This window comes from Odocoileus virginianus, chromosome 26 (genome assembly GCF_023699985.2).
Source record: "Odocoileus virginianus isolate 20LAN1187 ecotype Illinois chromosome 26, Ovbor_1.2, whole genome shotgun sequence".
Lineage (NCBI taxonomy): Eukaryota > Metazoa > Chordata > Mammalia > Artiodactyla > Cervidae > Odocoileus > Odocoileus virginianus.
In genome coordinates, this window is record NC_069699.1 from 16,123,971 (window position 1) to 16,145,217 (window position 21,247).

General features: G+C 44.2%; 1 long non-coding RNA gene across 11 annotated transcripts in view; it reads left to right on the forward strand.

Moving 5' to 3' along the window:
- The window catches only part of LOC110151430 (uncharacterized), a 660,579-nt gene that overhangs the window by 166,925 nt on the left and 472,407 nt on the right, over positions 1-21,247 (forward strand). For 8 of the 11 annotated variants that reach the window (XR_011483657.1, XR_011483652.1, XR_011483659.1 and 5 more), the window contains 2 exons: positions 293-1,054; positions 19,412-19,522. This is a non-coding gene — a long non-coding RNA (uncharacterized lncRNA). The remainder of the gene's footprint in view (positions 1-292; positions 1,055-19,411; positions 19,523-21,247) is intronic. The other 3 variants (XR_011483653.1, XR_011483656.1, XR_011483660.1) reach the window with 1 other exon arrangement.

Consider the following 21,247-nt stretch of genomic DNA (forward strand, 5'->3'; position numbering starts at 1 on the left):
CATTGAAGGGTATCATAGCATACTATTATGTAATTTCTTTGGAAAATTATCTAAAATTATTTGTTAATTTTAATAATCAGATAATTAGGGTATAATCTGTGCTTCTATTAAATATAAAATTAAGTTATTTTAATATGTTTTTAGTTTTGTTTTTTCAGGATAAAGTCCCAAACTTTTTTTTAAACCCTATTTTCTAGGAAATTTTGGCTTCCATTTTTAGTGCTCTTTTCTGCCATCAGTTCTTTTTCATGTGTCATTAGGATCTTCTCTACTTATTATGTCTTTCTGCCAGGGAGCCCTTGGAACTACTCTTTACCTAGAGATTTTGGGAACGGAAGCATCCAGTGGGTCAGGAAAGGCAGGAAAACATTAGCGCATGGTCCAGAAGGCTGCTCTGGCCACTTTGGGGTAAGTTATTTTTTATGTAAGTCCCCAAAATGAACTTTAAAAAATCTGAGAGTGGGGGAGGAGACTCTGTCACAGCCTGTCACAGACTCATTCCCCATCCATAACTTCTATTTGACTTCAGCCAGGAGGCATGGCCTTGAGCCTTTTCCCTCCTCCGAAAAGGACCTCAAAACTCTACTGCTGCAGGCACAGTGGGTGCATTATAAGAAGCATCTTGAGTCTTTATCCCTTGTTGATTGTGTATGATAATATTTATCCAAAAAAGCTGCATTCCTAATATCATTTTCACCGTTCGCTTGTCCCCTGTGATAGGTAGGACAGGAAGAATCGCATTATACCAGTGCATTAATGCGATTTATCCAAGGTTGCCTCTGGAGCTAGTGGCAGAGCCGGGTCGGTAACGCAGTACCCTGGCCCCTTTTACTGTACTTTGGCTTCCCCATTTCTCTTTGTCACACTGCTTTGTTGTGTCTCTGAATCTCTGTGCTGTGTCCCTGTGGCTGCCAGCCGTGAGATGGGGTACCTTCTGAGCAGACTGATGAGAGAAGACACTTGTCCCATGTGGCTGCATCTCCTCTGTACCCCTGGAGAACCTCATCCATCGCTTGTCATTGCAGAGACCCAGCCGATGCACGCCCCGGCAAGGGTGAGTGTGCATACATATAATGGAAATAAGTCAGGGGCCAATTTTCCCTACTGAAAAGGGAATTGCATTTCTCAGGCGTGTGGGCAAAGTGAGGTTGATTAAACATAAAACGTTTCTACCAGGGGGAGTAGCGTAAAGAACTCAACCTCTGTGTTTTGAGAAGGAATTCTCCTGTGATAAACACAACTGAGGGCCATCTGTGCTTTCGATAATTTCCTCTGACTGCCAATCTTGTTACGGAAATGCTGATTTGAGCAACTTGTTGGCACTTCCTTGACCTGTGTTGGAACTATCGGATGTATCATAGGACTTCAAAGTTCCCATAACAGGATGTGAATTGTGACATTGTGCAGGAGGTAATAGGGTGTTTCATCCTACATTTGCTCATATCACTGGATGTTGACAGAGATCAATAGTTTCTTTTAATAATGACACCTTTGAGTATTGAATGCTGTGGTGTCTACATCACTGACAAGCTTTGGTTTTGGGGGCATAGTGGGTAAGGAGAAAAATCAACCAATTAGTACCTGATGTTAGTATAATAACTAACTTGTTCACCAGATAATATATGGATAATCAAAAGTGGAGAATACAATGAGAGATGATGCAAAACCATTGTGTGCAACAATCATCCAACAGTAGAGAGTTGATTGTCTGGCCAAGGGTTATGTGGGAGACTGAGGGGCAATGTTACAATGTGAATGCAGACTTTCAGTTCTCAAATGCAGCCTTCTTTATTTGTCATGTTACATCTCCTTCTTCTTGTGCTTATTGTCATCATACTTACTTACCATCATTACTTTCTTATGGCAAGTTATGTTTTATATCCACTTCCATCTTCTGCTCCTTTGACTCCAGCAGTTTCTGATTGCCTTTATTTCTTTTGACCTTAAATGCTAGCATTGGAATTATTTTTCCAAGCCTCTGTAAACCCCCATTACCCATCAGTTCCCAGAGGAGTTCCAAATGTATGACTATCTCCTGAAGATACACTCTGTTTGATAGATTTGTTGTTTAATGGGAGCTTGTGTTTGGCTCTCTGAAATTACCACTCAGTTTTTCACCTAATAATTCAGTAAATATTAGGTGAGTGACTATTGAGGGTACAGAGATTAATCAAAAACCCTCTGTTAAGGCACAGACTGTAGGTAAAGAAGATAAGGCATGGTTCAGGGTAGAAAGTGCAAGTTTTGACGAATTAGAAAAGATTCACCAAAATGTCTCCTTCATTTTTGCTGCTTGCCTACTTGAAACTTTAGCCTTTTTTCCTTAAGTTTCTTTAACTTCCAAGACCAACAGTCCACAAATGAAAACAAATGCAAGTTGTATTTTCATATTATTTTAGTCAAGCTTCTTCAGAGAAAAGAAATGATGGTGTGTGTGTGGGTGTGTGTGTGTGTAGCTTGTAGAAGGAGACACAGAGTCAAACGTTTTGCAGAGTTTTAAAACACTAAAGGATGATTTTATGGGTAACAAGGATAAAAGTGTTATGTTCATGTAAACCCCATACTCCAGAGAGAACACACCTGAATTGTACATAGGCAATACTAAGATGGAGCCAAGTTTACTGGTGGGTGTAAGAGTGTTCATTTTAATATTTTGCATACATTTTTATATGCTTAAAATATTTGGTAGTAATCCTGTTGAAGCATCTCCTTTTTTTCTCAAGAGTCTTTGCAAAGGTACGAAGTCCAGCCCTCCCCATTTACCACTGTTTTATTTACAAGGCCTCAGACACACACGAGTTACAGTGTCTGCTCAGGGTGGGGGGCGACGGGAAGCAGAGGTGGAACCCTTTATCAGAGGGACATTCCATTTGCTGTGTACTAATCTGTTCCTGTGGCTGGGCCCAGTCTGTTTGGTGCTCAAAAGTCAATCTTGAAAATCCCAACGGGGACATGCTATGTAAATGTTCTGAGCAGAAAGCTCGGAATACATACAGTTAACTCACATCTCCTCACTGTCAACATTTGGAAGGCCCAGACAGAAAGTAGCTGTTGTGTATTAACAAGGGAGCCCTATTTAAATTTAGCAAGCAGAGTATTACACAAATACTTTACTGTGTTAAATTATTGATGCAACCAACTAAGCCAGGGTAGATGAAGTTAGCCCTAATTCAATTAGTCATAGTTTGGTACATGTAAAATTGTGGGATTTATGTAATGATAGGAAGATCAGAAATACATCATTATCTTTGAATGGACTTATTGTATTTATCTAACAGTACTTTATCTTGGATTGATCTCTCATAGAGTAGGTTAGGAACAAAATGCTTGAAATTGAAAAGGTTAAAAAAAATGGATTTTGGGGGTATAATCTGCAAATTTCAGGTTGTTATTCACATAAAATAAAAATGCGTGTGTGCCTTTAAGACAGAAATGAAAGAGACTGTTTCAGATGCAAAAAAAGAATGCAGACAAATAATACTGAGGTAAAAATCGAATGACAGGCGGATAAGTGACTTGGTTCAGTCCTTTAGTCTCACAAGATAGAAAGCAGAGTGACTACGAGAGCCTTGCGGATAACCACAGTCTGTTTGACAGCAAGTAGCAGTTATTCAAGTGGGGGACGGAAGAGTTGATTTTAACCATGTTAATCATGTATATACTTGGGGATCATTAATGAATGAAAGGACGTTGACTCTTTACAGTAATATAGATTACTATTAAATATTCACTTATGAATATTTATTGAATACCTACTATATGCAGATACTGTTGGGTATTAGTGATCACATGGTAAGTAAAAACAGAATCTTCTTTGATTTAATAGAGCTTATGCGGTCAGACTGCAAATATATAATTGCATCTATTAGCAAATTCTATGAAGGAGAGAGACACTGTGTCCATAACTGGAGAGGTTGATCAGCAAGGTCAGCAAGGCTTCTCTGAGGAGGTGATGTGGGAGCTATGACCTCAAACTGTAAGAGGAAGGAAGGGCACCAGTGCAGCAAGACCATACAGCTAGTTCACCACTAAAGGGCTTCTGTTGCGTGCCATGTGTTTTTCAGGTTGATTAGGATATCTGAACAAGACAGACAAAGATGCCAGTCCTTAAAGAGCTCACATATTTGAAAAGATGGGGTCATTCATGAGTGAACATAATAATGAAGTTGTATAGTGCATTAGAAGGTGACGTGTGTGGCTTCCTTGGTGGCTCACTGGTAAAGAATCCACCCGCCAGTGCAGGGAACACAGGTTCCATCCTTGGTCCAGGAAGATCCCACAGGCCTCGGAGCAGCTAAGCCCGCGCACCACAGCTGCTGAACCCACACTCCAGAGCCCAAGAGCCACAGCTGCTGAAGCCTGAGAGCCCTGGAGCCTGTGCTCCACGACAAGAGAAGCCGCCACAGTGAGGAGACTGTGCACCGCAACCAGGGAGGGGCCCCCACTCACCACAGCTAGAGAAAAGCCCACACAGCAGTGAAGACTTGGTGTAACCGAAGTGAGAGAAAGTGACATGCCAAAGAGCGGAGAGCAGAGAAAACCAACAGTGTCTTCAAGTTGTGGGCAGCTCACCCATTTCAGTAGAATGATCGAGGTGGGCTTCAGTGCCAAGGTGAGGAAGGTGGTGGTTGAGTGATGACCTAGGGGAGAGATGAGCTCCGCAGGTACCTGGCTGAACAGGGCTTCAGTTCCAAAGCTGGGAGTGTGTGCCACAGGTTCAGGAAGTGGAGGAGGCCAGGGTGGCTGGAGCAAAGTGGGAGAGCATAGGACTGCAGGAGAAGAGGCCAGAAACGTCTGCTGCGGAGACCATGGAGGGTCTCAGAGCTATTGCTGGGGTTTGGCTTCCGCTCTTTATGAGTGGGCAGTACTGGAGGGTCTTGAGCAGAGTCAGGGTACTGTTTGACCTCCGTTTTGAAAGTATTCCTCTCACTACCATACTGGCAATGAAGGGGTAGAGGGCAGGCGTGGAAGCCAAGGCCATGAGGAGACCATTGCCATGATTTCAGAGAGAGACAGTCACGGTCCGGGCCAGTTGGAGGCAGTGAGGTGTGGTCATCTTTCAGTCTTACTCCAAGGGTGAGGCAGCAGGATTCACTGATGGATTTGGAAGGTGGCTGAGAACAGTCAGACATGTCTGTGAGATTTCTAGTCTGAGCCAGCAGAAGATGTGAGAAAGTGTCCAAGAGGAGCAAGCTGGGGATGGAGGAAGCCAGGAGTTCATTTCTGGGCAGGCTGACGTGAGGGTCTTATTTTATATCTCAGTGGAGCTGTCCTTAGGCAGTGGGAGGGAGGAATTGAAGACAGAGAACACGGGCAAAACTTTCAAGAAAGTTTATTGTAAAGGAGAGCAGAGAAATGGGGCTGAGGCTCACAGGGGAAGCAAGATCAAGAGAAGAAAAAAATTTTTTTTGTAATTTGGGGAAAATAGGAAATAGCAGCAGGTTTGTGTAAAGATGGAGTGAGCATGGTGAGTAATAATACTGGGCAGCCAGGGGGAGGCCAGGCATTTGGTCCTAGTAGGACATTCTCAGGAATTGGGTTTTTATTAGAGCAGTGGGAAACCAATGAGGTTTTGAGTGGAATGGCCTCACAAGATAGAATTTACATTTTGAATGGATCCTCTGGCTGCCAAGGACAAATGCGTTGGAAACCAGTCACAGTAGTTGTGACCAGAATACTTAATATGTGCCTAGCAGTGTGCTCTACATTCTGTATGTCTTCAGTTGTTAAATCTTCATAACAAACCTTTGAGGCGGGAGAGACTCCTCCTATGCCCTTCACAGGGGAGAACGCTGAGGCTCAGAGTGGTGCAGTGACTTCATAAAAGCAATCACCCTGCCGGTAGATCAGTGACAGTGCCAGAGGTAGAACCCATGTCATCCTGTTCCAGTCTCCTGGTCTTTTCTTTTTGCCGCATGTGCTGCAGACTCATGTAATATTTATGTTGCAAAGGCTCTTAGACGCTGCCTAGCCCAGCCCCTCAAGTAAACTGAATTTGAGGTATTCAGAAACAGTAGCTTGCAAATGGAACTACAGTTTAAATGCACTAGGGGGAGGTTGCTATTTAGAGTCCTATTCTGGGAAATCCTTTGTAAAGTTGAGAATCCTTTTGTAAAGCAAATAATCTACTCTCCAATTTGACTGTGGAGAAAATGCTTTTCTTCAAGCATCAGGTAAATCTATAAAACTAAAAAGTGCCAGATAATTTTTTCTTTTTTTTAATTCAGGGAGAGGAGCTGTGGTGAGATGGCTTGGAGAGATGTGGAAATAGGAAGCAACGAGGGGACCACAAGAGCAGGGTCGTTAGCTTTGCTTGCAGAAGGGTACACCAGCTTCTAGAAGGACTTGGTGTTATAATTCAGAGGTCTCCAGTCACTTCATACCACTAAGGAGTCCGGAAATCCACTGTGTGGACCTATGAGCCCTGGTGGAGGACATATTGCTACTCTTTGCACAATAGTCCTTCCTCCATCGTACAACTGATTCTCCTTGTTCCCATCCCCACTGGGTGGTTCTGATGGGACTGTCAGTCACAAGGCTGCGCCTGCCCCACGGTCTCTGAACAGGGCACATGGTTAGGCTGAACCAATCAGAGGCTCCTTGGCCTTCTGTCTGACCTATTTTTCTTTGGATTATGAATGATAAGTATTGAGTAAACTTGGGGCTGCAGAGAGCCAGCAGGTGTCTACACGGAGAGAGACCGTATCCGAGCAAATCTTATGCAGGGACCAGTGGAACCAAAAAATTGGAGAATAATTAAAGCAGAGCCCTGGTGATATTGCCTAAAGTTCTAGAGCAGTCGTACCTGAATTCAGCAAGATCATTCCCTTGGTATGTTCAAGTTACATTAGGCAGTGAATTTGCTTTGTTGTTCTGTGCCTCAGGTTCTCACCTCTGAAATTTGGACAACAGTACTACCTACCTCACGGCAGATAGCAAGGGGTGGCATTAAATAATGTGTATAAAATACTAGGGCTTCCCTGATGGCTTGGATGGAAAAGAATCTGCCTGTAATGCAAGAGACCCAGGTTCCATCCCTGGGTCCCCTGGAGAAGGGACTGGCAACCCATGGCTTGCCTGGAGAATCCCATGGACAGAGGAGCCTGGTGGCCTACAATCTATGGGGTCGCAAAGAGTCGGACATGACTGAGCAATTAACACACACATACACACATATAAAATAATTAAACCTGGAGCTTATTGGTTAATTCTTGTTGTATAACAAACTATCCCCAAGTTAGTGACCTAGCTAGCTATTAGTTGAGCTTAGAATTCTATGGGTTGGTCTTTGGGGCTGGGTTTTGCTAGGTGGATATTGTGATCTCAGCTCTGCTCACTGGCGCATCTGTGGTCAGTTTCTGGGATGCCTCAGTTGGCCAGCAGATGGTCCAGTGTGGTCCAGCAGCCTTGGTACGTTTTCTAGTGGTGGCTGGACAGTGTCAGGAGGAAGACTGGGAGCATGAAAGGCCCCTTATGCTGCATTCTGTTGACCAAAGCAAGTCATGAAACAGCCTGGATCCAAGAAGGGGGAATGTAGACTCCACCTTTTCATGGGGGGAGCTGAAGTCACATTGCAGATTCTGAATGGAGGCAGAGCCATGAATAATTATGGCTGCTTTATCGATCCACTACAATAACTGTTCCAGGTGGCACTAGTGGTTAAGAACCCTCCTGCCCATGCAGGAGACCTAAGAGATGCAGGTTTGATCCTTGGGTGGAGAAGAGTCTCTGAAGAAGGGCGTGGCAACCCACTCCAGTATTCTTGCCTGGAGAAATCTGTGGAGAGAGGAGCCTGGTGGGCTACAGTCCATAGGGTTGCAGAGTCGGACATGACTGAAGGGATTTGGCATGGCACAGTAACTGTATAATAAATCTTACTATGTGTTACTGCTATTATTATTTAACAGGTTTAATTTACTGTCACTTGCTGTAGGCATGATCATCCTTGCTATTAGACTTTTGCAAACATTATTAATAATAACTCAACAGTCACGTTAGTTTTTTTTCTTGAACTTCTCATTGAAATCCTGATCTAGTTTACTTCTAAACACATATAATTTGCCTTCTAGAAATATCCCAAATGACACAGCTTGTCATTAGCAGAGTACTGCAACAGTGAAGGAATGTGATTCCTCATATCGTCAGTAATATTTTATCTGTTTAGCAAGACCTTGGAAATGACCAGTCATTAATGATCTGCTTTACACAGCCCATTATTTATGAGTTTTTCGTTGATGTATATAACTTTAAATTATATTTCTTCCTAGTTGGTTCGTATTTAATTGCTTTAAGTTTGAGGGGGAAATATTGAGATCCCTCAGTTGTTCTTATGAGGCCATAATGTTTATTCCTTTCAGACATAAATAGGTTTTCATACTTATTATTTTTTGACTATAGTGAATATCATATTAAGCAAGGAATGCAGTGAATGCATTCCAGTTTATGACTTAAACACATTCTACTGAGCATTAATAACAATTTGGTGATTTTCATTATTATGTCACCAAAGAGTGCTTCCTCAGTGGCTTGGCGGTAAAGAGTCCATGAGCAATGCATGAGACCCAGGAGATGTGGGTTCAAGCCCTGGGTTGGGAGGATCCCTTGGAGAAGGAAATGGCAACCCCCTCCAGTATTCTTGCTGGCAAAATACCATGGACAGAGGAGCCTGGTGGGCTATGGTCCATGGATTCAAAAAGAGTCAGACACAACTGAAATGACTGAGCACACACATACGTCACTAAGTTCAGTTCAGTTCAGTTCATTTGCTCAGTCATGTCCGACTCTTTGACCCCGTGAATCGCAGCATGCCAGACCTCCCTGTCCATCACCAACTTCTGGAGTTTACTCTAACTCATGCCCATTGGGTCGGTGATGCCATCCAGCCATCTCATCCTCTGTCATCCCCTTCTCCTCCTGCCCCTAATCCCTCCTAGCATCAGGGTCCTTTTCAACGAGTCAACTCTTCGCATGAAGTGGCCAAAGTATTGGAGTTTCAGCTTCAGCATCAGTCTGTCCAATGAACACCCAGGACTGATCTCCTTTAGGATGGACTGGTTGGATCTCCTTGCAGTCCAAGGGACTCTCAAGAGTCTTCTCCAACACCACAGTTCAAAATCATCAATTCTTCGACGCTCAGCTTTCTTCACAGTCCAGCTCTCACATTCATACATGACCACTGGAAAAACCATAGCCTTGACTAGACGGACCTTTGTTGGCAAAGTAATGCCTCTGTGTCATTAAAGATACTGTCGAATTTCATTTTTCATCTGTCTTTAAGTCCCACTAAAGATTATCATAAGCTATCCCCTTGGTTATTATAAAGACAAACAATGTGAAAAGGGAATGGGTTGTTGAAGAAGGTGGTGGGAGTTAGAGGGACCTATCTGTGCTTACATGAATATATCAGGAGGAAATGTGTGTTGCAATTTCCCACAGTAACCAGAACAGAATAAACATCATATCAGCCGGTGTTAAAAGCGTGCTGCTTTTTATGTGTGTAAGTTAGGGCACTGTTACCATCCAACATTAGTACATTCCCCCAACATTTCTTTTTAACTAGAATTTTCCTTCTGTTTATATTTGATTGAATATTGTAGTCAGGCCACTCAAGACGGCTGTTCTCTTGCTCTCTGTACATACCCTGCTTAACCAGTGCCTACTTCACCTACACCCAACTCACCTGCTGGACCTCCCTACATCCTTGCCCCAGGTCCCAGCTAGTGACTGCTCTTATCAGAGGGGTAGTGAGGGGCATGCCTCTCTGGTAGTTTTCCTGGTAACCAGGGAGCCAAGGTGTCGATTTCCTCTGTAACTGGCAACCTCCCCTTCCTCTTGGGAACAAAGGCTGCGGGTATACCCTGCCCATTGTCAGCCACCCATGGTAGGGTGTCGCTTAGGAACCTTGCTTCAGGTGGGTAAGATCCGCCCCCTACCCATTAAACTCTGGGTGTTTCTGTTGCTTGCTGTGGGCTCTTTCTTCAGTCTTGAAGCTGGGCAAGTGTAGGCCTGAGGGAGGCAGCCCAGCAAATACCAGTGTTTGTAACCAATCACTGAGTACCAACTCTGCATGTTGGCCTATGTGTCCACCAGCTAAATACTGGATTACAAGTTACTCCAAAACTCAGCGGCATAAAGAATGCTACTTTATTTTCTCTTACAGTGTATGGGTCGGGTGTCCTGGAGCAGCAAGTCTGGACAGGTCTGGCTCGGGTATCTCACGAGATTGCAGTCAGTGTCAGCCAGGGTTGCCATCATTCAAAGTATCGATTGGAGCTGGAGGATTCAGTTGCGGTTTGGTTCATTCACGTGACTGATGAGTTGATCCAGACTCTTGATGGGAGGCTTCTGTTCCTCTCCATGCAGACTTCCTATAGGGCAGCCTGAGTGCCCCCTTGACATGGTGGCCAGCTTTTCCATAGTGAGCAGTCCACGGTGCCTTTTATGACCTAGCCTTAGTAGCTTCTGATGTATTCTATCCCTGATTCAGTGTGAAGTTCAATCGCTTAGTCATGTCCAACTCTTTGCGAGCCCAAGATTCAGTGTGAAAGGAGACTACGAAAGGGTGTGAAAACCGGAAATTGAGTATGCGCAGTGTGTGTGTGTTCAGCCATGTCCGATTCTTTGTGGCTCAGTGGACTATAGCCCGCCAGGGTCCTCTGTCCATGGAATTTTCCAGGCAAGAATATTGGAGTGGGTTGCCATTTCCTTCTCCAGGGGTGTTCCCAACCCAGGGATCCAAACCCCATCTTCCGTGTCTCCTGAATTGGCAGGCAGATTCCTTACCCCTGTGCCACCTGGGAAGCACTGGTGGGCAAGCAAGAATCGTTGGTTGCCATCTCAGAGGCTGCCAGGAACTGTTATTGGAGACAGTGGAATGTCTACTGAGGCCAGCTTTATTAATCTGATCAGAGATTGGATACATTTTTATGACATACCTGCTAGATAGGTGTCACATGTGTAACTATGCAGCTGGTGAGCCATTTTCAGGGCTATGCATGCCTGTGATTGTCTGAGTCCCTTACTATAAAGATAACCCCGTGGTTATCTTCTGCAAAAGAATGCGGGACTTCTCTGATGTTCTTTCCATAGTCATGTAATCTTTCCCACAATATTTTTGGAATCAAATAACCTTTTCAGAATCTTGTGAAAGTTATGGAATACTTTTCAACAAAAATATATTCACACACAATTTTACTTATAGGTTTCACAGATTTCAAAGCATTTATTTATAGTGAATCAAGGGTTTTTTCTCCAGAAGATTTTAAAATGCAGAGTATTTAGGGAAAAAAATTTACACAAGACCTAGAATGTATCTGTATGGTATGATCTCCAAAGAGCCAAGAGTAATTATTTTCCTAAAGAATTCTAATCTATAATGCTAATCTCTCAGTTGAATCTCCAAAGTACTCCAGTTGAAACTCTTAAATAAAAGTCCTCATGTATTTTATTTTCTTCTTCCTAATTCTTCTTATCCCCTATTCTCCAGAGTATCTCATTTTCTAAGCCCCCCTATTTTTAGCTTTCAGCTTGCACACTTTTTCCTCTCTCAACTCTTCCTTCTCTGCCAGCTTTTAATTCTGTAGATTGACTTAGTCTTTCTTATAGAGGACTTTGCTACCCCTAGCTCCCTCTCAGTCTTACATCTTTAAGCCCCTTCTTTACAAATCCAAATAAAACAGTTTGGTGATGAGAATCTCTCCAAAGGAGAGTGGGAGGTCTCCCAGGTGTAGGCTGAGAGGCGGCACAGCTGAGGGTGAATACCTGTTTTCTTTAACCACTCTGGAGAAGGGGAGGCATGATAACCTTGGTGTTTAATTTGAGGGGGGCTTTTCACATTTTCATTTAGCAGCAATTGATCTGACAGCAAAATCTGTGAAACACTTTCTGTTTAGAGAATCTCGTCTCTGTGAGTCCCCTGGGAAGAGTCACCAAATTGCAGGACCAAGTGTTTTCTGGATCCTCCTGGTGATCTTGATAAATTATCATCCCATGTGCTCCTTTATGTATTCTTTTTATATGATGGATTTCTGTCCTAGTCAAAATGTGACAGCAAATAATCTACAACAACAAAGCGTTGATTTTGACCCTGTGTACCTTTAAAGCTTCATTAATTGGGCAACTCTTAGAATAGGAAACAACCTAACACCTTGTTCATTTGTGTAATACATACTGCAGGGCTGGGTTCATTAGTTAATTGCATTTTGAGGTTAGGTTGAGGTGGTCTTTGTAGACCTTTACGGCCACAGGAGGTGGTTAGTCATGTTGGGAAAGCAGAGAAAGCCCTAGGGTAGGCAGAATTCTAAGATGGCTCCCAAGATTCTGATGCCTGTGTCATCCCCTGATAGTGACTCTGATGGATGTCACACCATCATTAGGTTCTTTATGTGGCACTGATGGCTTTAAGAAAGGGAGATTATCCTGCATAGACTTGACCTACCTTCCCCTTTTTCTTTTCGTTTCACTCATCTTTCTGCCCTTGGGAGAAGCATGAACTCCTTTTGCTCCTGTTTCTTTTGCTTTTCTCAGACATCCTGGTCCTACACCCTTAGGCTTGCATCACCTAGTCAAGTCCTTATAAATCATTTCTCCAGCCATTTAAATTCTCTCCCAGCTATGACATCTAGTACCAGATGTTAGTATGAAATGCCACTCTGCTATTAATCACTATTAATTTTATTGCACATTAATAATTCATGTACCTTTCCAACATCTCTTGTTACTGTCAAATCTCTGAAGCTCCTAAAGGTCCTTCATAACCTTTCCATTTCTCCTAGTTTTCTCACCAGACTACCCGAGATCAGTGCTGCTGTGGATGCTGTATCTTTCATTCGTGAATGAACCAACTGTTGCCTCCTGGGTAAAGGTCTCTGCTTGCATCCAGGAGCTGCTTCTATTTGCCTTTCAGGAAAGGCAGAACATAAACTTGGCACTTCCTATTACATATGTTGTCAGCCCCGTTTGAAACCATAAGGTTCAAGGGAACACTCCTAAAGAATGGCCACGGGAGCCTTCCCTGGTGGTCCAGTGGTTAAAACTTCCCTTTCCAATGTAGGCAGTGAGGTTCAATCCCTGGTTGGGGAGCTAAGATTCCTTATGCTTCATGGGCAAAAAACCAAAGAATAAACAACAGAAACAGTGTTGTAACAAATTCAATAAAGACTTTAAAAATGGTCCACGTCAATAAATAAATAAATCTTTCCTTTGCCATTTTTTTTTAATCTAAGAATCCTATTGGCTTCATTTTATTAAAATTATTTTTTAGGAAGTATTTATTTGGCTGTGCCAGGTCTTAGCTGGTCTTCCTTGGTGGCTCAGATAGTAAAGAATCTGCTTGCAGTGCAGGAGACCCAGGTTCGATCCCTGGATCAGGAAGATCCCCTGGAGAAGGAAATGGCAACCCACTCTAATGTTCTTGCCTGGAGAATTCCATGGACAGAGGAGCCTGGCAGGCTACAGTTCATGGTTGTCACCAAGAGTTGGACATGACTATGACTAAGACTCTAACTTCAGGTCTTAGTTGTGGCACATGGGATCTTTGATCTTCATTGTGGCATACAAACTCTTAGTTGCTGACCTGTGAGATTTAGTTCCCTGACCAAGGATTGAACCTGGGCCCCCTGCATTGGGATCATGGAGTGTTAGCCCCTGGACCACCAGGGAAGTCCCTCATTGGCTTCAATTTTAGATGTTAGTTCCCCATTCCAGGCCTGCCTTCCTCTTTACCTATTGACTCCATGGTGCCCCCAATGGTTCCACTGTGTTTTTGCACAGATGGACACAGCAGATATTTGTTAAATATATTAATGGAAGAAAGTAGACATTATGGCAAATAGGCTGAATTCTTTTAGAGAGCCATAAAATAGGCATTCTTCAGTCTCCTACAGCTCCCATTTAGACTCCTATGTGGTGTAAATAAGGGATCAACTGGTCTTTGGAAAGCAAGATTGTAATGTGAACTGAGTATTTGTGATATGCAGTTATTGTGTCAGGGAGGAAAGAGTAATGGGTTCGGTGACTCAAGAAAAATACTACATGACTTAATACTGTTTGTACCGCGATGTTGTCTGCAGCACAGTTTGCACCTACCCTTTCGATTCCAGGCATAAATCCTGGGAAATGACCCTCCTCTTCTCCGCTCCTGTGGTGCTTTTTAGCTAAATCTTATGCGTTGCCGACAGTGAGTGGTATGCGTATGCTAGCCATGTCTAATGTCAGTTCTTATCAGTGCAGTGCTGTCAGGGTTGATGGGGAACTGAGGCTGGGGTGGGCATAGCTTCACCACTGGTGTTGACTGAAGTGACAAACAGTCTAATGTGATCAGTGTTTGAGCACCGTTTCCATGTCAAAAGAGATAAAAACCCACGTATATAACTTAAAGGCCATATCAAGGCGAGGGGGAACTGTGTCATACTCAGACCTAGGTGGGCCAGGTGAGGGGGTGTGCAGTGTGGGGGTCGGGTGGTAGAGCTGGGGGTGGGAGTGGTCCTCAGCAACTCTGGGTTTATTGCGTATAGTCGCCTGTGCCCTTTCCTTTCTATGGATGGGGCTAGTTGGAGTGGATATCAGAAAGCCTGTAAATTATGGTTTCCCTTCCCTTGCCACTTCCTGTGTCATGTCTGAGGCACACACGTATCATCCAGTCATTCCTCATTCACTTGACCCATTCACCCGGTAACCCGTTCCCACCCTTCTGTACTATACACAGTGCTGGCGCTGGAACCGCAGCACGAAAGATGCAGGAGTGGTCCATGTCCCCCTGCTGATAGTCATCCAGACAGGAAGACAGATTGAGAAATGGATCTTCAGTGGGCAGAGCGGGAAGTGCTGTGATGGAGTCTATGCTCATATAGGGCACATGGCAAGAGCATGGAGCACAGCCTCTGGGAGACGCCTGGAAGTGACTAAGTTAAAACGAAGGGGATCAAGCTGGATAATTGGAGACTGGTGGGAAAGGGGGAAGGAAGGGGTTGCAGATGGAGGGCAGAGTATGAGCAGAGGCCCCAGGAGGGGGACATCATGGGATGCAGAGTTACAAGCAGTGAGGAGCTGCTGTAAGAGGCAGAGAGTCACAAGAGACAAGACTCAGCAAAGTGAAGGAATCGCGACCTGGTGGGTCATACTTAGAGGGGTGGAGTTTCTCTTCAAGACTACAGGAGCCACAAGTGGGCCTGCAGAGCTCGTCCCCACAGTGCTTATCTAAGGACAAGCATTCTCACATCTTGAGCCGCATGGCTTCCTCCCACCTCATTCGTATCCTCTGTGGTACTGGAGGATTTCATTGGTTGAAACTGCTGACATAATCTGTTGCTCAAGTATTTCAATCTTGCTAAGATTTAGCCCTTGGAGAGCCAGGAGTGTGGGCTTACTGCTGCTCTTCTCCTTCCAAAGCTGGGCTTAATTTATGCAGCATCGACAAAGCTCCAGGCAGAGTTCTGCAGGCTCGAAATTTCAGTTGTTGTTCTCAGAAAACAAGAGACTCATCTTCATTTCACTGGTTTTTCCAAGCATAGCTTACATAAGACATGCCCAAGATTCCAACCTCCATCTTTTAGCCTCTTTACTTCTATGGAATAAAATGTAGACATCTTCAACATGATTTTAGCAGTGTATGAAACCCTATAGCTTATACCAGCTTTCCTTGTCTCCATTGTTGGGAACTGTGCTGTGCTGTTGTGACTTATAATAAATATATTTGTAGTCTTCCTCCGCCTTAATGGAACAGAGCTCCTAAATCCCTAGGAATTTCCTAAGTTATCATAGTAGTAAAGGTGCTATATTAATGAGGTGATTTCAACATTGGGACTGGTTGCTTGAGGAGTCAACCATGTGATTACAGGGTTAGAATTTTCAGTTCCAGCCCCTGACCTCTAGGAAGGAAGAGGGGCTGGTGGCTGAATCAATTGCTAATAGACAATGATTTAATCAACTATGACTGTGCAGTGGAAGTATGTGTATCTGTATGGAAAGCCTCCATAAACAGCCAGAAGGACAGGGTTCAGAGAAGCTTCTGGTTGGTGAACACTCAGAGATTTGGGGAGCATGATGTGCCAGGAGAAGGCAAGGAAGCTCCACACACTTCCTGTATACCTTTGTGTGTTGATCTTTTCCTCCTGGGTGTTCCTGAGTTATGTGCATGCATGCGTGCTCAGTCATGTCCCACTCTTTGCAACCCCCTGGAGACTGTAGCCCACCAGGCTTCTCTGTCCATGGAATTTTCCAGGCAAGAATACTCTAGTGGGTTCTCGTGTCCTCCTTCGAGATCTTCCTGACCCAGGGATGGAACCTGCATCTCTTGCATCTCCTCTGTTGACAGGTGGATTCTTTACCACAGCACTACCTGGGAAGGTCCTGAGTTATATCCTTTTATAATAATCTGGTAATCTAATAAGTAAGATGCTTCTGTGATGTAAGATGAGCTCTGTGAGCCTGTTTCAAAGAGGAGGTCATGGGAACCTTGGGTTTATATCCACTTGTTCAGGGTCAGAAGCACAGATGACAACCTGGACTTGCAACTGACTGCTGAAATTGGGGGAGTCGTGGGTAGGAGGACAGTCTTGTAGGACTGAACCTTTAACTTGTGGAATCTGATGCTTCTCTGGCTAGGTAGTGTCAGAACTGAGTTGAATTGACTGAATAATGAAGGTGGATTGACTTCGGCTTCCTATGAGCAGACTTTGGGGAGAACCTGGGGGATGGGGAGAGAGATGAGTACTAGTGGACTACTTATTAGCAGAAAAAGCAATTATTAGAAGAAAAAGAAATACAGTATCTGGTATCTGAATGAACCACTGATTTTTATCTCTTTTATGAGCCTTGGCCAATTAGCAGAAGTTGTCTGGACAGCTTGGTTGGAGAAGAGTGTAGAGACTGATTCGCTGGATCTGATGGAGTGAAGATAGGGTGGCTACTCAGATGTCATATATTTGACATCTTAATTTATCGATAGGAAGGGTGTGGCCACAGTGGAATCACAAATGGGGATGGGGAAGGCCAGCACACTGCTGTCAGAAGATGTAGCTTAATTCTCCCCTGAGAGTGCAGGGCCAGCACACTGCTGTCAGAAGATGTAGCTTAATTCTCCCCCGAGGGTGCAGGCACGAGCTGAAGTCCCCTTTTAAGAATGCATCTGTCGATTCCTCAATGCTGAGGGATATACTCAGGGGCAAAATGCTTACACATTCATGAGGAAATATCTTCCTATGGATATTTTCTAAGGGCTCATATTTGAGAGAACACATGCTCTTTGATACTTTGTGCATGGCAGAATTAGCTCACAAGCATCCAGCCAGGTTTCAGGTAGGAAGCAGGGGAGTAGTGACTCTGTCTCTGTAAGACCCCCCCACCCCCACCTCCACCCCCAGTCATGTAAGTTACCACCATTTGTGAGCCCCATTGCCATTACCTACTAGGCACCTTATCTTCGTAACTGACTATTTCAGGGAGAGAATCTCACAGACCTCACAGGCTTGGAAGGCACAGAGTGCTAATAGAGCGATCAGACTTTAGATGCCACCTTCTTGAAATCTGACTGATGCAGGTGAGAAGCACAAGTCCTACCCCATGCGTCCTCCTACATGATTGCAATTAACATTTTATCTGCCCTGTGTCTCAAGTCAAAGCTTTGGCACCAATCCCTGGAGGATGAGGAAGGACCTTAATTACAGAACAGATGCACTCGCCGCTGCCTGCTGTATTCCGATGTCACCACCTCTGAGCTCCAGAGAGAGGTCAGGCAGATCCTGGGGCTGTCATGTGGCTCAAATCGAATATTTTAATTTAGAGACTCAGTAAGTTGCCCCATCAATTAAGACTGGCTGTACTTGCAGCCGACTTGCTGGGGTGCAGCCAGAAGCTTTGATTCATTTCATTTCTTGCTGACCCCATCGCACTGCGGAGGGATGGCCAGCATTTCAGTGGGTGGTGGCGAGCTGCCAGGAGCAAAATGAAGACTGATGATTGAGAAAGATTTTAAAGGGTAGGATTGCTCTTTGAAATGACAGCGCATGTGTCATGCTAGATAATTGATGGTGCTTGGTGGGGGGCCAGGGAAAGAGGGGTATACTCTTTTATCATGTGTTAGCAACCAATAAATCCCTCTTCTTAGTGAATTATCCCCAGGCAAGTTTGCTTTGTGTTCAGGTAAATTTCAGTGCAAGCACACAGAAATTCTTCCTTATGTGGTTATTCAGGAGTTCAGGCTCTTTGCATCTCCTGATGGTGTCAGTTCATCATTCACTCCAGGGGGGAGAGAGTGTAGACCAGGAATGGGGGAAGGTGCTTCCTTTCAGAGGTAGTGTGGGGCCAATTACTTCCTTTTCGTATCCTCAGTCAGGATTCATGCAGATGTGTCTATGTGGAGGAGCAGGGCTGAGTGAGAAAGAGGTGCATGAGGTGAAGTTGATCCAGTCATGGAGGCAGACGGGCACAGTGACAGTGAGGAGGCCTGAAAACCAATTTACCTTCAACCCTCCTACACTCTTGGTGGGAATGCATTCTTAGGTTGGTATAGCCACCGTGGAAGACAGAATGGAGGTTTCTCAGAAAACTAAAAATAGAGCTAACATATGATCCATCAATCCCACTACTGGGTATATACCCAGACAAATATATACAAATACATAATTCAAAAAGATCCATGCACCTCTATGTTCTGAGCTGCACTGTTTATAATAGCCAAGACATGGAAGCAGCCTAAATTTCTATTGACAGATGAATGGATAAAGAAGATGTGTATGTACACACATACACACTCTGGAATACTGCTAGTTCTAAAAAAAACCCCAAATAATGTCATTTGTAGCAACCTGAATGCAACTTGAGGTTATCACACTAAGTGAAGTAAGTCAGAAAGAAAAAGACAAATAACACATGATATCACTTATATGTGGAATCTAAAATATGACAAATGAACTTATCCACAAAAGAGAAACAGACTCTTAGACACAGAGAACAGACTTGTGGCTGCCAAGGGGAAGGCAGGGCAGGCGAGGGATGGACTGGGAATTTGGGGTTGGTAGATGCAAACTGTTAGATTTAGAATGGATAAGCAACAAGGTCCTACAGTATCGCACAGGAAACTATATTCAATATCCTATGATAAACCATAATAGAAAGGAATATAGAAATTATGTATATGTATAACTGAGTCACTTTACTAGATAGCAGAGATTGGTACAAAATTGTCAATCAGCTGTACTTCACTTAGAAAAAAAAAGAAAAAACACCCTCACTTTACTGGATAGCAGAGATTGGTACAAAATTGTAAATCAGCTGTACTTCACTTAAAAAAAAAAAGAAAAAACACCCTATCTCCCTTCTTTCTCAAACTCATAAGACTTTGTCCTCAGTCAGTATGCAGTGAGGTTCAGTGGGCTCTTTTCCTGTTTCTAAATGTACAAACCTTGCTTTTCAGTGGGTGCCCAGTTCAGGGAAGCGGCTGACACTAGATCTGTGGGGACCATTCTTCTGGGCACGGTGCGCAACCCTGGCAGCTTCAGAGAGCAGCGCTTGGCTTTAACTACAGGTGAGTCTTTGGAATTGATAGCAGACAATCCACTCTGTAGAAAGGGGAACAGAGGCTTATGACTCACTCCCCATGTTATTGGTCTCAGGTGAAACATAATTTAGAATAAAATACTGTTTTAGCAGTGACACCAAAGCTGCTTAAAATATGCAGTGACTATCATTGACGTTGGCTGCCCCAGTCATGATCTTGCTTATTTACAAAGAAAGGGGCTAGCTGTCAACCCTGGCTTTCTTCCACAGTAAATCATGAATAATTTTTGTTAAAGTTTGTATTTGAAATGTAAACATAACTGGGCCATTATGGCCAACTGCCGTCACAAACACGCATATCATTTGTGTGTCCAGATGAGCAACTCAGAGCTGCGGACAAGGCGGGGATCCACAGCAATACATTACCTCCCCTCCACTGCAGAGTGTTCAGATTGTTAACAACTGGTAGGGAAGTGGACTCATAACTAAATGTCTCATCAAGGAGCGAGGACAGGATAATACGCAGTTGGCAAAGTGAAGTTTGATATGGAATTAAATCTTGTCTCTGGCTCCAGACACTGCGGTTGGAAATGCAAATCTTTCCTTTTAAAACTTCCTCACACATGAAAGGAACGATTCCCTTGTTTTAATGGGCTCCATGGGAATTGTGCCCTCCCACGGGCAACTGAAGGAGCGTATTTCTTATCAGATTATTGAGCCCACAACGCCTCTCTTTGCTCCCGCTGCCAGCTCCAGCAAGGAAGCTGTGTTTGGATTCCGTCATGTTCTTAAACTTAGACTTATATTAACTCTGAATGATTTCTTGGAGCGTGTCACTAGTTGTGACAGGATAACTCCTGAGCTGAACGATTCTGACTCCTTCAGAAGAGCACCTGGGTTTCTCGCCGTGGTGGAAGGAAACGGAGGTGACAGCATGGCCCCTCGGGGAAGCATGCTGTTTACTGTGCTTCTTCATGGAAGGTTTCCTTACAGATCTGACAACAGACCCTGCGGGGCCCTGGGCCTCAGGTGGCACTGGTTTGGCAGAGGCCCCTGCCATAGGCACCGGCTATTCGTGGGTGAGGAGAAGTGTGGTGTGTGTGTATTCTTTGCCACTCACTTTCAAGTGGCTGATTTTGATTCTCGCATTGGGCTCATGCTTATAGTGTCCACTTTGGGGGGCCCCTCCAGAGTTTTCTTGGAAAAAGTTGTAATATGTGAAAGAAGACATCCAAGTAGCCATTCTCAGAAAACCAAGAACCATCTTGGATGTTTTCATGCTTCTTTTCCGGTGTGGTATTTGGGTTGTCATTGGGTTGGGTAAAAGTGTGTGCTGGAACCTTGACATTGCTTCAGACTCTAAACAGCCTACTCACATCTGGCCACTGGCCCAGCTCCAGAGTGTGAATCAGATGGCTGAGGGGTGACACCAGGGAAGAGGAAGGATGGGGTGATTGGTTGATGGGAGGCCTGAATCAGAGCCTGGAGACTAAGCTCCTGTGTCCTGTGTGACATCCACTCGATTTTGGGTAAAATCATGGTCCTCTTGAAGGTAGTTAGGGATGCCAGGTCTGACTTCTGTCTCTATCATTGACAGTCTGGCTTAAGACTATCCACTGCTCCCTATGGACCGTTTGGGCTGTGTGAATGCTGCACCTTCCTCATTTACAGCTGTTTCATTTATATCCGTGGATTGTAGTAAGGGTCTGTTGAGATCAAAAGCATGAAAACATTTTGAAAAGTCAAGGATACT